Genomic DNA, 13450 nt, shown 5'->3' on the forward strand with positions numbered 1-13450 from the left:
GGTGGTGCAGAGCTGACACATGGCTCTGCCCTCACCTCTCCTGGCCCTGAGTCCTTCTGTCTCAAACCAATCTCAGAAAGCTGCTTGGTGCCCCTGTGTGCTGGAAGGTGCCAGTGCCCGGCAGCCCGTGCAGAGGGCAGGGGCGTGGCCAAACCCCAGCACCTCTGGGTCTGAACATTGAACTGTCTGCCCGGGAAAGATTCCATCCGACCCCCACAGAAGAAAAACTGTTCATCGATTTGGTGAGAAACTTCTCCTATGGAAACTTGGCCCACTGGGGGGACGGAATGTGGAGAGCTCTAAGCCCAGCCAAGCTACTCTCAGGCATTCTTCCGGGGGCGAGGCCCCAGGGCACAGCCACGCCCAAATCTCCCAAGGGTGAGAGTGACAGCACCCAGCATCACAGTGACCCCCAGTCTGAAACCCCCCTCTCTCTCAGTGACTCTGAGTCCAGCAGCCCCAACTGCCCACGGTGAGTCAGTTGTGTTGGTCCCCAATCCTCTTACTTGAGGCTGGCCTTTTCGCTGACCAGAGGCTTCCTTGAGTCCTGACCAGCCTCCCCCGCCCTGAAGCCTAAGTGGACAAGGGCCCCCTCTTCCCACCCCCAGCCCCCATCTTCAAAAAGTGTCCCCCAACAAGCCCCACTCAGTCCTGGCTTCTGCAAGGGCAGCGCCTTCCCACCAGCAGAATGCCACACCACTGGGGAAATGTGTGTGTGTCTATGTACGTGTCTGTGTGTGTATGTTGGCGCGCGTGCATGTGCGTGAAGGCTCGGCTCGCCTATTAGATGGCGTGCATGTGACTGCGTGTGCTCGAAGACTTGGCTCACCTGCTCATTCACATCGTCCATCCAGAGGCGCAGGGTCTTCCGGAAGGTGGGGTAGCTGTTCCTGCCCCCTGCTGGGGCCGCAGCAGCCCGGCCTTCTCCAGGTTCTGTAACGTCAGGATGTGCTCGTAGCCATATGTCTGCAAGAGAAGTTGGGGAGCCTGCTAGATCTCCCACTTCCGAAGAGGGAGCGAACATTTTCACTCTCATTCTGATACTTTTGTTCTTGAGTCATACCCGGCAGCATGCAAGACAAGTGCCTTACCCCTTTCTAGCTCTTGGTTTTTGTTTTTTTTTCTTTTCGGGTCACACCCGGCGAAGCTCAGGGGTTACTCCTGGCTTTGCGCTCAGGAATCACTCCTGGCGGTGCTCGGGAAACCATATGGGATGCTGGGAATCGAACCAGGATCGGCTGCGTGCAAGGCAAACGCCCTACCCGCTGTGCTATTGCTGCAGCCCCTTTCGAGCTCTTTGGACCCCACATTTTCACTTTAAAGCCAGAATGCATGGGCCCAAGGTAAGGAAGATAGATGACAGTGTACTGAAATAACTGAGTAGGAAAAGGAGGCCAAACACACCTCCTGACGTGCTATTTTCCAGATGTCTCCTTTGTTTTGTTTGCTTTTGCCCCCGCACTTCCTGTGCTCAGGGATCAGTGCTGGTGGGGCTCAGGGGACCCATATGGGTGCCGGGGATCGAGCCTAGGTGGGCCACGTGCAAGACCAAGGGCCTTTTAAAAAAATTTCTCCCTTGGCAAATGAGTCACTTAGAAACACTGACCTGGAGAATTTCTCTTTTTTGTAATAATCCAGAACCTTCTGCTTGAGCCCACTGTTGCACACCGACTGCAGGCAAATGAGCCTGAGCACCTTGATGAGTGGATGCTTCTGGGAGATGCAGTCCTCGATATAACTGTTGACGTAGAGTCATGGCAGGTTTGTGCGTGAGCGCCGGGTCTGGGCCTGCAGGCCTGGGCGTTCCTGGGCCCCTCAGAGGCCCGATCAAGGAGAGGCTGGAGATTGACTCACGCTCCTGCCTACACTCCCTGGACAACCTAAGCTCCAGGGGCTGCGGGTGGGTGCAAATGTCCCACTTGTCAGCGACACCTGAGCCGCATCAGTAAAGTAGCAGGGACTGTGGGGAATTTGGGCGCTTGCTTGCTGCAAGTGACAATGCAGGATTTATTGACAGGCAGACAGAAAAAGGGATCATACAACCCACGCTCTTAAATTATCTGTGATGGGCTTCAATAGTCTTGGGCTTCAGGGCTGGGTCTTGTTTCTCTGAGGACAGCAAACAGCAATGGAACACATGCACACACACACACAATGGAACACACACACATATGCACGAACACACACACAATGGAACACACACACACACACACACACACCACCCCCGGTCAACAGAAACCTATCCCTTGGCAGAATCTCTTTCCGCACATTTTGCACTGCCCTGACAGATATTTAGGCCAGACACGGGAATCAAAGCGATTCCTTTGCTACCTCGAGTTCTGTTTGCCAATCCGGTTAACTATCGGCTAAAACGGTTTTAGTGTTCACGTACCTTATCGGTGTCTATTCCAGACATCAACTCCTGCTCCACGGTTAACTGATCAAAGAAGTCTTCAGACGCTGAAACATAATTCACACACGAGCATCTCAGAAGTGGGATAAATGCTCATTTCTCCCGGAGGCATGCAAAGTAGCAAGCAAGCACCAAGTTTAAGTCATCACCGGGAAAGGCACCTTCCAAAACAGTGAGGCTGACGGCCTGTGCCCCGAGGTGCGCCTAGACACAGAGCCCCGGGGCCTGGGCCCTAGCAGCTCCCCTTCACACTAATTAAAGCAATTTCCAAGGGCATTTTACTTTGGTTCGTTTGGGGGCCACCCCCGGTGGTGCTCAGGGATCACTCCTGGCAGGCTTCGGACACCATATGGGACTCCGGGATCCAACCCGGGCCGGCTGTGTGCCAGGCACTGCAGTACCGCTCCTACTCCAGCTCCTTGCAACATCCGACTGAAACCAACTCAGCAAGTAGTGCCAGGTCTGGCGAAGCAGTGCTGGCGCCACCCAGAGCCTGGGAGAGCCCTGCTGCACCACCTGACCCCGCAGAACCCAACAGTCACACTCGGAACATTTCTGCGAGGACACAGCGGCTGGCACAGGGAACAATGCACAAGTGAAACAGTAGCCGGGGCCCCCAGAAGTAGCAGGGAGCCAGTGACACACCCTGAGCCTGAGCCCGGGACAGGGCACTCACTCGTCACATCCTGGATGCGCTCGGCGATGGAGGTGTGGTTGGCCAGGGAGCCCCACGCCGCCTGCATGTGGGGTAGCTGGGAGACGAACTGCTTGATCTCGCCCACCGTCTTGGCGTTGTGCCTTTCCTGAGGGAGGGGAGAAGGTCACGACAGTACTGGGGACAGCACTCAGGGCCTCGCGCACTCAGGGCCTCGCATACATACACACACACGCACACACACACACACACACACACACACACACACACACAATGTGCCTCAGCCCCAGCCCTGGCTGCCAAGAGTGCATTTTTAAGAGTTTGGGTCTTTGGGTTGCCCAGGGCATGTTTGAATCACGTGCAAGGCAGTGCCCCGGGCTTCCTCCTGGCCTGGAGCTCAAGGATCACTCCTGGCCTGCACCGGGACCACATGGAATGCTGGGGAGTGAACCCAGGTCAGCTGCATGCAAGGTAAGCGCCTGGCCCGTTGTGCTATCCCTCCGGCTCCCCCAAATTAATTTTTAGTGTGAGAAACGGACACAAAACGAATTAGGCTATAACCAGATCCCACAGCCACAGGAAAATAGAAAAGGCAGATTGGTGGGTCCAGGGACTGCGACAGCCACATCCTGCAGCACTGGGAGACCATGTGGACAGGGAGGGAGCCCAGGGCCCACGCAGGCCACACCTGACACTGCATGGTCCCTGCCAGGGATGTGGAGCTCAGCAAACTGCCTTGAAGCCACAAAAGCTAACGCTCGTATAGCCTGAGACCTCAACAATAGCAAATCAAGTGTAAAACGTTTCCTGGGTCCAAGCTATACAGTGGGGGAGGCGCTTGCTCAGTGCCCGGCCTCCCCACAGAACCCCGAGGCCTGCCAGGAGCCAGCCCTGAGCACTGGCAGCGGGAAGGGAGGGAAGTGGACACCACGGCGAGCTCGGAGCTGGCACAGTGAATGCCCGACACTTCTTATCCATAGCTTTATAAGTCACGGTGAGGAAATAAAAATTTGAGGAACAAAACCCAAGTGAACAAAAGCAACTTCAGAAATACAACAACCATGGGGTCAGAGTGACAGAACAGTGGCGAGGTGCTTGCCTTGCATGCGGCCAGCCTGGGTTCGATCCCCAGCATCCCATGGGGTTGCCTCAGCCCACCAGAAGTGATCCCTGAGCGCAGAGCCAGGATTTAGCCCTGTGCACCTCTGGGTGTGCCTCCCCTCAAAAAAAAAAAAAACCCAAAGAAATACAAATACTGATACAGTAGAGATAACTCCTAAAAAAGATGAAATCAGGAAATCCATCCTTCAAGGGAAAAAGTGATTTTTAAAAACTTCCCCAGAGTTAAAAAATTCAGCTTCTATCATTTTACTGATTCAGGTTTCAAAAGTGACCTGAACCCAGAATAAAGAGCAGCAGGAGGGCGCGAGGTGCTAAGGAAGCTGGGGGCCGGGGACTGTGCTCTCAGTATCACCCACCCTCCCAGCCTGCTCGGGCTGATCCCGGATTCCCTAGATGCAGGAGCTAGCGGAGATGCCACCACCGCCAGCGGCTGGGAGGAAGGAGGGAGGGACAGGGAGTGCGGACGGTGACTGGCAAAGGACCTGACACCAGGAGAGGGCCTGGCACCACCTTTCCCCAGGCGCCCGCAGCCCGCCTGCCGCCTGGCCCCAGGCCCCAGTCACCTCAAAGGCGGCCGTGATGACCTTGGCCTTCTTGCTGAGCACGGCGCCCACGGCGTTGAAGTTGCAGTCTCGGATCTCGGCGTGGAGCTCCTCGGCTGAGTTCAGCGGCAGCTTCTTGGCCTCTGTGGGCAGGTCCTGCCCGTCACCCTGCCTCTTCGGGGCGAATTTCTCGGGCGGCAACTTTACATGACCTGCACGGGAGGGGACACCCCAAGTGAGACTCCAGAGACTTCCTGTCAGGGGAGAGCACTGGGCTTTGAGTCACTAGCTGTGCACGAGCGGAGGACGCTCACACTTTTCACGCACGGCTTCCCTGGCCTGGCCCGTGGGCCGCCTCCTGCCACTGCCAGCCCAAACCGAACTCAGGATGGGGCCACCCGAGGAAACATGCCCCAGTGCGGCCCACTGTTTGTCCTGCTGGCGCGTGCATGTGCATGCAGTCTACACCGACATCTCAACAAGCCAAGAGGAGCCCAGGATGGGGCTGGAGTGATAGCACAGCAGGGAGGGTGTTTGCCTTGCACCGGGCAGACCCTGGTTCGATTCCCAGCATCCCATATGGCCCCCTGAGCACCGCCAGGAGTAACTCCTGAGAGCAGCACCAGGAGTAACCCCTGTGCATTGCCGAGTGTGACCCCTGTCACTGTCCTTCCATTGTTCATAGATTTTGCTCAAGCAGGCCCAGTAACGTCTCCATTTTGAGACTTGTTACTGTGTTTGGCATATCGAACACGTCACGGGTAGCTTGCCAGGCTTTGCCGTGCGGGCAAGATACTCTTCAAAAAAGAAAAAGAAAAAGAAAAAGAAGATCCCAGGAATCACCTCAGCATGGAAGTGTGCATGAGGGCGGGAGACAGCTCCGACGGCTTCTTTCCTTTCTTTTTCCTTTCTCTGATTTTTGGGCCACACCTGTCAGTGCTCAAGGCTTATTCCTGGCTCTGTGCTCTGGGCTTATTCTTGGCAGTGTCTGGGGGAACCATATGTGGTCCTGGGGACCAAACTCACCCTAACTGCTGCTCTGCCTCTAGCTCCAAATTGGTTCCTTTCAAAAAAACATCTCCGGTTTCAACACAAATCCCGACGTGTCTACACACAATCAGCTCCACTGCTGTGGGTCCAGAGAGACGGGTCATCGGGGGCAGCACACGCTCAAGTCCAGCTGTCTGTTCCTCTGAGCACTGCCCCGTGTGGGCCCTGAGCACTGTGGGGTGGAGCTGAGAATCATAAAGCAACAAGAACTCCTGCATCGGAGAATGTGGGGAGAGAAAGAGACCGACGGAAGGAAAATACTTCTCGGTGCTTTCCAAATCCTAAGCCCCTCCGAACAGCCCGGGCGCCAGCGTCTGGAGACAGCACGCCACGGTGGCCGCGGGACCCGGGGCCTGAGCACATGCTGAGATACACGAGGTCGGCAAGACCTCGCATTCCAGCTCAAAGCTGAGGGGCAGCCGCTGGCCCAGGCAGCCTGCACGCAGCTCCTGCACGGGCCTGCCATCGCCCTCGGTCCAGCCACGGGCGCAGAGCTGGGGGGTTATGGGGAAGCCCAATTTCCCCTTGTTTTTCAGATTTCTCTTAACGGTTTCTTTTGGGGGGGTTACACCCAGCGATGCATTGGAATTACTCCTGGCTCTGCACTCAGGAATTACTCCTGGCGGTGCTCAGGGGACCATATGGGATGCTGGGAATCGAACCCGGGCTGAGCCGCGTGCAAGGCAAATGCCCTACCCGCTCTGCTATCACTCCAGCCCTCTCCCTTAATTAAATGTTTGATCAGCAGGAAGTGTGTGATGTGAAGAGACTGTGAGTTCCCGAAACTCCTTCCTCCCGGAGGCACCCCACGAGTCCCATCTCTCACACCTCCGCACCCCCAACCCCAGCACCTCTGCCAGATCCCCCGAGACTTGCAGAAGCACCAGGAGGTGGGGACCCCTCACACAGGGTGCTCCCGTGCCAGGACAGCTCGGAGCAGGAGTCTGGGGAGGGGCTGTGTGTGTGGCATCACCCCCAGCTGCTGTCAGGCACAGCCCTGGTGGCTCCAGGGCCACAGACTGGCCCCACAGAGCAGAAAATCACCGAGATCAGCCCCACGGCCCCTTGGGCACTGCTTACGACTGTCCCCACAAAAGGAAACAACTTAAGAGGTTATCCTTCGGAACAACTGGTAAAAAACAAACCGGAAACACCTTCATAATCATTAAAGAGCAGGAAAACGGGTTGTTGTGTGGAAATGCCTCCACATGTGGTCCTGCTCTGCTTCCGTGGCCGCCATCACTGAGCCACACATTCACCACTGCAGAAACACACACACACACACACACACAAGCCATCGCAATCCACTCTGCAATAACAAGCTTGGCACACTGGACAGACAGCACTGTCCGGACTCGACCAGCACTCAGCGGCTGCAGGGCTCTGTGTCCCCAGAGAGACCCCATGCAGTTAGCTGCATCCCCGTCCTTCCAGACTGGGGCTCCATCCCCAGGGCTGTTTCCCCAGCCCACAACCAGGGCCACTCCTGAAGGCGCCGGAATTACCCCTCTTGAGGCCTAGGGCTCCCTGTTCTGAAGAAAAGACACAAATCAGACTGTGGGAAACTTCTCAGACTGTATCCCAGCAGGAGCTACTCCCGGCTCAGTGCTCACTGGACGAGGCAGGAGTGTGGATGGAACTGAGCGCTGGCTGTGCGCCTGGCACTAGCCCCGTGAGCTTTCCTAGCCCCCACTCAGATCTGAAATGCTACAGAATCTAACATCCGGGGCCAAACCCCCATGACCTTGGACCCAGGCACCCCTCAGAAACACTCTATTCTTCACGCCTCCCTGGGCGGCCCCAAGCAGCGGGGCTGCACACCGCATGGCCCTCTGCACAAGGCCTTCGCCTCGGTTTCCCCGATGGTGTCCTGGCTCGAGCTCGCTTTAACCTTGGGCTGAAAGTCAGTGCCTGACATTTTCAAATATTCTGACTTACACACAAAGGCCGCACCTTCGAAAACAGACACTTTTGAGATTGATTTTACTCAGCTAACCTATTAGTAACTGATGTCACTTCACTTACTGTTCTGGATGCCATAAATTTCATCGATGAGTCCCTCGTATGTCAGCTGAGTCGCAAGGGGCGTTAATAAATCCACATTTCGATCAAGCAACAAGAGGTTATCAAAAACAGGAAATACTGAATTCTGGCTTCCTATAAAGTCTCTCTTCATCCTGATCATCATATTGGCCACTTGCTGGAAACAAAGTACAGAACCAGGCAGAGCCTTTTTAGCAATGGGCGGATTTTTAAATGAAGCTAAAAAGAGCCCGGCAATCCAAAATTTAAAAATAAGACGGAAAAAATCGAACAATAAAATAAAACAAGACGGGCCTGAGACAGTATGGTGGGTAGGATGCTTGCCTTGCAGGTGGCTGACCCAGGTTCAATTCCTGGCACCACGTACGATCCCTCAAACCCTGCCAGGAGTGAGCCCCGAGCACTGCTGGGTATGGAGAGGGTGGGAGGAGGGAGAGTGCGAGAGAGGGAGGGAGAGTAGGGATGGAAAAGAAAAGATAAAGAACAGAAAAGAGAAAAGGAAAGAGGGCTGGGAGACAGCAAAGGGACCAGGGGTCACGCCTTGCACGCAGACAGCCTCAGTTTGGTGGCCCGAGCACAGAGCCAAGAGCACTACGAGGTGGAGCCCCAATCCCCACCCGCAGGAGAGAGGCCCCCCTCCCCGCCCCGGCTCACCCTGGCGCACTCGGCCTTCCCGAAGATCTGGGGGATGGTCCCGTACAGGGCCTGAAGCGTCATCAGGTCCTTGGCCGCGTGGTACAGGCTCGTCTGGTCGCTGTCCAGGTAGCACTCCTGTGGGAGAGGGCCGGGCGCGTGGGCACAGGCTCTGCGAGTCAGCACCGAGGCCCCAAGACAGCGCCTGTACTGGGGGCGAGCATCGCTGGGCGGGCGAGGAATGGCTGGCCTCTGCATGCCCACGTGACCACACGGCAGAATACTCTGGGCTTGCAGAAGGGCAGGCAGCCTCTCCCACATACAGCAGCGAGTGTCACAGGGGACAGGAGGACACGGTCTCGGAGAAGAGCCACAAGGTCCATTTAACACACAGACAAAAAGAAACATCTTTGGCCCAGAAAGAGGGAAGAGCACGTACGCGCCCCCAGCCGGGCGGTTCAGCAGGGCTGACAGAGCACACACGGTCCCCAGCGGGGCCTCAAGATCACTCCTGCGCCTCAATCCCTTCATCCAGCAAGTGCAGAGAGCAGAGGAGGGAAACCACGCAACGTGATTCACCTGCACTCCACCTGATGTGGCGGCACTGCTGGTGCCCATCGCGGGACTCTCTTTATTTTTTTCCTTTTTGGGTCACACCCGGCAATGCACAGGGGTTACTCTTGGCTCATGCACTCAGGGACTACTCCTAGTGGTGCTAGGGGGACCCTATGGGATGCTGGGAATCGAACCCGGGTTGGCCACATGCAAGGCAAACGCCCCACCCGCTGTGCTATTGCTCCAGCCCCTCATCGTGGAATCTTTGACCCTTTCTAAGGAAGCGGCCAACAGGCGTGCACCCCAAAGGCATGAGGACGAGGGGTGCAGACTGGGGGCGGGGTGCAGAGGGAGACCTCCCAGAGAGCCTGGCCCAGAGTGAGCACAGTATCGCCAAAGGTCCCGTAGGATGTCTCTGTCAAGTCTGGGGTTCCAAGTCTGGGACACTTCAGTCCAAAACATCCTGGTCGGGATGTCCAAAGAGTCCTCAGAAAAGGACCAGAAATTCCTCATTGGAGCAGAGCAGAGAGGAAGATTCAGGGGAAGGAAAGCATTAGGGGGCATCTTTCAAACTGCTCAGAGGCCCAGGAGACTGTTCAGAGCTGGAACTGTGTCTGCCTGCGGACAGCAAAGCCGGTTCCTGCCCGGCCCTGCCCAGCCCCGAGCACCCAAACAAAACATTCATTTTAAAAAATGGTTTATTACTACAGAGACACCTCAAACAACTCCCACCCGGCGAGGCTCAGGGGATACCCCGGCTCTGCACTCAGGAATTATTCTGGTGGTGCTTTGGGGACCATATGGCTCAGCAGAACCGTGAGTCAACACAGGAAGCTGAGGGCCAGAGTCTGCAAAGCCCCTGAGGGAGCCCCCGCAGGTCTGGTCACGCCAGGCATTTCCTCTCAGCTGCCGACTGTCACGTAGAGGGACAGTGAACAGACAGACGGACGAGCCCGTCCCTGCACACAGATCCCGACCCCTGGCATCCTCTACTCCATGAAGCTGACTGCGGGGGGGCTCCGTGTGTGTGTGGGGGGGGGGGGTCGGACCCGAGCAGCAGACTCCGTCCTGTGAGGGCTGGAAGGCCCCTCATATTCACACAAGGAAGCCTCAGAGAGGCTTGGTGAGGGCTCCGGGGCCCTTGGCAAACTCCATCGGGCTGGGTGACGCCCTCAGCGGCCGAACCCAATCTGACTGCTCACATGACACACGCCAGGGTGCCCATGTTCTGGGGTCCCTCGAGCAGACTACCCGGAGTGAGGGCCCCTGCGAGCAGCTCAGGTGAGCAGAGCCGTGGCTACCCCCGCCGGGATGCCGGCTCGGGGGCCACCGTGGTTCAGTGCGGGAGAGAAGGCGTGAATGCAGCGTCAAAGGGGGGATGTGGGGCCCTTGGTTCCGAGCTGTCTCGGGTCTGTCTGTTGGGGTGGCCCCACCCCGCCCGCACAGGGCCAGGAGCGACCCTGGGTGTGACCGAGACAGCCCCGACCCTCAGGCGGGGTGACCAAGCAGCTTCCTCAACGCTTCCGCACGGCTGACTGGGAACAGAAGGAGCAGAGAGGCCGCTCCCAGACCTGCAGTGACTCGCGTGGAAGGTGAACCCCGAGTCCTGTCACCACACAGGGCCGGGCAGGCCCCTGTCCTGTCGCGGGACAGCGGGGAGGGCCTGGATGCGGGGCTGCGCTCGGCCTGCCAGACGGACTCGAGTCGCCCCGTTTCCCTCCCAGGGCCGGGCCGCAGGGCGGGAGCGCAACGCCCCCTCGCTCGGGCTGCACTGGGGGCGCCCCCGGCTCCAGACGCCGCCGCCCGCCCCGGCCCTCCCCTCGCTGCCCGGGAATCGCCCGGGAATCGCGCAGGGAGTCCAGGGTCTCCCGCGCGGAGGACAGATGCGGCCTCGGAGCCGCCCAGCCCCGCCGCCACGTGACGCCCGGGTCACGTGAACGTCGTGACGTCACGCCTCCGCCGGAAGCCGGAAGCGGCCGTGGACCCCGTGCCTCTTCCGGGTCTGGGGTTCCGCCTCTTGGTTCCGCCCAGCCCCGACTATGACTATCCCACCTCGGGCCCTAGGGGTGGGCGTGGCTCAGGCCAATGTGGGCGTGGTTCAGAGAGATGGGCGTGGCTCGGCCCAGGTAGGTGTGGCCCGGGCAGAGATGGGCGTGGCTCGGGTCCACGTGGGCGGGGCCGGGACTCGACCTCATTTCTCAGCTTCTCCAGCTCTGTGTCCTCCTCTGTGACCAAAGCCCTGGTAATACTGATGGATTTCTGCAGGGAAGCTTTCTCTTCATCGGGGTCTCTTATGAACACGGATTCTCTAAAAGACCAAAGAGTTCAAAATGCCAGAAGTCAAGCCAGAGAGAGGCCAGTGCACAACTGCCCGAGAACCGAGGCTCAATGACTCCCAGGACAGTTGCAGGGGGAGGGGCCGAGGCTTTGATGCTTGCAGAAGTTTAGTGAAATTTTACTTACTGTGAGGGAGAAAAAGTTTGCCTATGTGTACATGCCAGAACCTGCGTATCGTTGTGTCCATTTGAATTTAAGGAAACAAGTTAATAACTTTGGGAGATGGAGAACAGACAGAGAAAAAAAAGGACTTGTTGCACCCACACCCCACTCCCCCCAAAAAGAATTCTTTTGAACACGTTATCCCAGGTTGAAGTGCTATTTCTTGAATAAATTATTACCAAGCTATGACAACAATTAAATCACACACACATGCAAAGCAATTATATGAATGTCATGCAGAGCAGCTTTATGCTGGGAGTATCCATTGGTTCTCACTCATTTCAGTAACTTTCAGCAAGTTCGGAGAACGTGTTTTTGAAACCTTTCTGAGCCAGAACAGGGGCAAAGATTGTTCAGACTAATCCAACAGAGAATTCTTTTCATCCAGACTCTGGAGAGGACCAAAGTGAGTTGCTCTTAAAGCCTCGGCCAGACTCGCCTCAAGGCTGGTTTGCAGAGGAGGAGATGGAGGACCTGGCCTGGGGAGAGAGGGCGGCAAGACAGAGAAGGAGCAAAGACACAATAGATACAACCCAACGGGTGTGTGTGTGGCTGTGTGTGAGTGTGTGTGTGAGAGAGAGAGCATTTACACCACAAAAGGACGTGTGTGGGGGAGCACAGGGCGGGGACGGACGGCCAGTCAAGACTGGGCAATGCCACAGCCTGGAAAGGACATGAGAGGGGACAGAAGTGTGGCTCCTGGGATGCATATTTGGAGAGAGACAGAGGTGCGTGTGAAGTGGGGGATCTCATTAAAGTCTGGGGTCCAGGACAGCTGTGGATGTTCGTGTCCTACTCACTGGTTCAAATCTGTGTGCCTTGGGGACAGAGGGAATGTGCAACCCTGGGAGAAGTCGGGAGGGCCAATGGGAACTCCCTCCATCCACCTTGCGGCACTGGGTCATGCATGTTTAGATCACATGCACTGGGCCATAGCACCAGTGATGCGGGCAGGTGACACAGTGAAGGAGGCGTAACTTACAGCAACAAGCTGAGTCTCCCTGGTCCCCGGGTGAGTGGGTGAACGAGGAGCATGTTCCGAGGGTCGGATCCCTCCAAAAACTGACAGGAGGAATCGGAGACTGAGGCCCACGTTAGAAATGGCAGAATGTATGTCTGGCTAGTGAGATCCAAGATATCTGCACACACATAACAGAATTCTCATGGGTTTACAACAAACTGAAATTCTCACAGAGATGAAAAGAGAAGTGTGTATTTATCTCAGTGTGTGGCTCACACTTACACTCCAGATCATTAAGTAGTAAGAAAAGAATCTGAGACTAACAGAGATCTCTTGAATTCAACGCCAAGGGCTGGACGTACACCAGAAAGGGTGGACTTCTGTGCAGTTAAGCTATTACATGAGTAACACCTCGCTAGGAAATAGGATCTTGTTTAGGTGGAAAAAGAGGGTTTTAGAGGAAAGGAAATCTCTGATGCAACCCCGTGGGTCAGGAATCTTGACTTTCCTACGGCATGTGTTTGGGGGCTGGGCTGGGGTCTACACTTCACAGACAGGAGAGCTGGGTTGGTCCCCAGCACTGCATGGTCTCTGGAGGCGGGAATGACTGCAGAGCACTGCGTCCCCAACGCAAAGCAAAACAAACTTATTTGGTAACTGATGCCACCATAAGATTATTTTAAGAGTTCCTTGCTCTAAATCTAACACACACTTAGAAAATCTGATTTTGAATGTTTATTCAAAGTGAAGGGGTTTAAGGAAGATGAGCAGATTCCAATTTTTTTGGGGGGTGGGGTTATGCCGGGAGATCTCAGGGGTTCCTCCTGGTTCTGCACTCAGGAATTACTCCTGGCAGTGCTCAGGGGGACCATATGTGATGCCGAGGATCGAACCCAGTTGGCCGTGTGCAAGGCAACTGCTCTCCACACTGGAATGTCGCTTCAGTCCCAGAGCCCCATTCTTTGGTCAGGACTATC

General features: G+C 56.3%; 1 pseudogene; it reads right to left on the reverse strand.

Moving 5' to 3' along the window:
* The window catches only part of LOC130018334 (vacuolar protein sorting-associated protein 33A-like), a 31097-nt pseudogene that overhangs the window by 2471 nt on the left and 15176 nt on the right, over positions 1-13450 (reverse strand).

This window comes from Sorex fumeus, unplaced genomic scaffold (genome assembly GCF_029834395.1).
Source record: "Sorex fumeus unplaced genomic scaffold, SorFum_2.1 ptg000262l, whole genome shotgun sequence".
NCBI lineage: Eukaryota > Metazoa > Chordata > Mammalia > Eulipotyphla > Soricidae > Sorex > Sorex fumeus.